Here is a 3,345-nt window from a genome sequence, read left to right on the forward strand (position 1 = left end):
AAAAAGAATATTATTTTTTTAATTTGAAACATACTTCAGAATACGTGGTTCTAAAAGACATATATAGAATATTCTATCTAAGAAGAGAATACACATTTTCTTCAAATGCACACAGAAGAATCCCCTGGTTAAAGTACATAAAAAGAGGCATAACACTGATACTAATTTTTGAGATTTATGGGAACACGGAGCTTGAAATGAAAATGACATCTAATTTTCAGAAGACAATAATAATGTTCTTGAACAATTTTGTGCCTATTAGAAAATTATCACATATGCATTAAATGTTATCATCTATTAATTTCAAGTAGAATAATCTCAATTTAGATAATTAGATATGGGAAATAAAGTTTCACTTTTTAAATCCATTTACACACTGATCAAAAATATGCTTTAAGGAAAAATAAGCATTTTATTAATGAATTATCTTACAAATTCCAAATGACCATTTCTACAACACACCATGCTAAGCTCTCAGCCAGCATCAAAGTTAAAAGCCATCATTTAGTCCAAAACTATGCCTAGTTAACTCAGGAAGCCAGTTGGATAATAAGAAATAATGTTTATAAGTGAGTGACACATAATGGTTTATAGGAGTTGGTCTTAATTTGGAATTTTTTTTAAAGTATGAAATAATAAAGAAAAAATAACAACTTGAGGCATAGCATAGTGAGGGTTATACTGAATTTAATGACAGACAAGAAAAAAAAAAAAACCCTCATCAAACACACAGGAGCTAAATCTTGTGGGCTGAAGAATTAGAAAAGGAGATGGTCCAGGTTTGTTAAACACCATCATGTCTTCTCAATGCCCTACTCAGGCCAGAAGCATTAGTTGAGCTTCACCATTGGCTGAATTCAGAAAGCACAAATGGGTCATATATTGTCAAGATCAAATATTCACCAGATCATTTCTCTGCCCCATCTGAGTCAATACCCTAGATGTGCTTGGTCTAGTTCCCTTTCCTGGCCCTGACTGTTTGCTCTTTGCCAACGCAAAGAACCTCAAAAATTATGCCATATAGTTAGCAGTTCCAAACACAAAGGAGCCTATCTTGTGCATGCTCATTAATCAGGAGGAAATTCCTTTATTAAAATAACAACTTCAGAGAATCAACTGAGATTTCAGTTCAGGGTTGTGATACGGATTGGTATAATTGAGATATTTTCATAACAAACAGTCCCTTTATGGAATTCTGTTTTATAGCCCTAGGTTATATCGGCATTTTCTTTGTCACAACTATTCAACCATATTCAACCACTGACTTATTAGAACAAATAAAAATAGTGAAAGCAGCTTAGCTTCAGTAATCTGATTGAAACTTATCCTCTTAGTAGGGGGGAAATAGTCTATTCATTTAGTTGGGAGTGAGACTGATCACAATATTTAAAAAAAAACTTAAACCCTCCATTGTTTTTCTTTCCACATAATTTTGGAGCTCTTGAACAAAGAATACTTCAAATGGAATTTATATACACAGTTAATGTATACGAAAGAATTTTTGTACTGTTCTTAAGAGATTAAAATTCAAATTTTACAGTGTAATTTTGGACTAAAGTATATAAAAGTTTTATTTATTTGATATGGCTTGACCAAAAAAGAAAAAGCCTAAATATTATATCCCAATTAGTTTTATATTATAATAATTAAAAATTCATCTATGATCTTTTTTACTTTAAATCAAGCAGTTTACTAGAATAGACAGTAAAAAGAAAAAATTAAATAAATATAAACACACCAAGAATTTCATATTAAATTGACAACCACTTATATCACATCCATGAGATAGAAATTCCAATGATTAATAAAATCTCCTTATGGATCATTTCTCTTAGGAAAATCCATAAGCCAAGAGATGAGTGTGTGTGTGTGTTTCATTTAGCTCTTAAAACTTCATCACAAGCTCTTAGATCAATTAGCAGGTATTTTCTTTAAGAATTCTCTTTTATTGATCTAAATATTATTACAGAAGTCATCTTTCAATTTATCATTTAGTAAACCAGAAGTAATTTTAAATTAGTTTCTTTTTTTTTTAAGATTTTATTTATTTATTTATTTGAGAGAGTGAGTCAGAGATAGCAAGAGAGAGCATGAGCAGAGAGGAGAGGGAGAAGTAGGCTTCCCAGTGAGCTGGGAGTCCAACACAGGGCTTGATTCCAGGACCCTAAAATAATGACCTGAGCCAAAAACAGAAGCCTAACTGACTGAGCCACCCAGGTGCCCCTTAAATTAGTTTCTAAAAGTATAAATAAAGTAAACACTGAAAATTCCATGTTTCCCTTAAGAAACAGTTACCTCTTTCAAATACTGGTCAACCAAATACATGAAAAAAAAAAAGCTCATTTCATTACTAGTGTATATGAAATAAAATAAATTTAGTTTAAGTATTTTGCTAGAACATAAGGACTTTTCTGGACACTACTATTATAATATCCCTTGTAAGTCTCTGAAATCAAAGTCAAGATTCTTCATAGACCATTCAACATTCTAAAGGCATAGTCACTGGTCAGCATCAGGGCAGTATAAGTTGTTACCTTTGTCTTTCCCCTTTAAATGACAAACATCAGGACACAGACCAACAAAGGCCCCTCTTCCAGCACAACAGATGCCTGAGAGAGCCATACATCTGTACACCTGCAGGTGGATGGATTTGACCTGGTGGAGGTGGTGGAACCAGTGTAGGACCAGTGGTGGGCACCCATGATTGGCAGCTCCAGAAGCAAGGACAGTCCCTGAATCCCAGGCAACCCTGGCGCAATACCTATTACTCAGAAACCCTGGCAGCACTGAGGACACTGGCAACCCCAACAGCAAGAGCAGCAGTGCCAGTCACTCCTCTGGCAGAGGGGATGGAGGGCAGAAAGTGTGCACTTCCAAACATAGCTGTAAGGCAGTGCAGGTAAAAGAAACAAAAATTTGTGCTATATCACCACCTGCTGGAAAACAAAAGAAAGGCCACTAACTGCCTACCTGTTAAATTTAAAATCATAAAAAAATAAAATTTAAGATCAAAGTAAAGAAAGCTTTACATTAAAAAAGGCAGTCCATATTTCTAATTTGCTGACAGAAGCACATCTCTTCAAACACCATTACAAAGTCATGTTATGGACAAACCATGAGAGACTCTTAATCTCATGAAATAAACTGAGGGTTGCTGGAGGGGAGGTGGTGGGTGAGATGGGATGGCTGGGTTATAGACTTTGGGGAGGGTATGTGCTATGGTGAGTGCTGTGAATTGTGTGTAAGATGGGTGATTCACAGACCTGTATACCTGGGGCAAATAATACATTATGTTAATTTTTTTTTTTTTTTTTTTTTTTTTTTAAGTAATGCTAAGTGGGTCAC

This window comes from Neovison vison, chromosome 11 (genome assembly GCF_020171115.1).
Source record: "Neovison vison isolate M4711 chromosome 11, ASM_NN_V1, whole genome shotgun sequence".
Lineage (NCBI taxonomy): Eukaryota > Metazoa > Chordata > Mammalia > Carnivora > Mustelidae > Neogale > Neogale vison.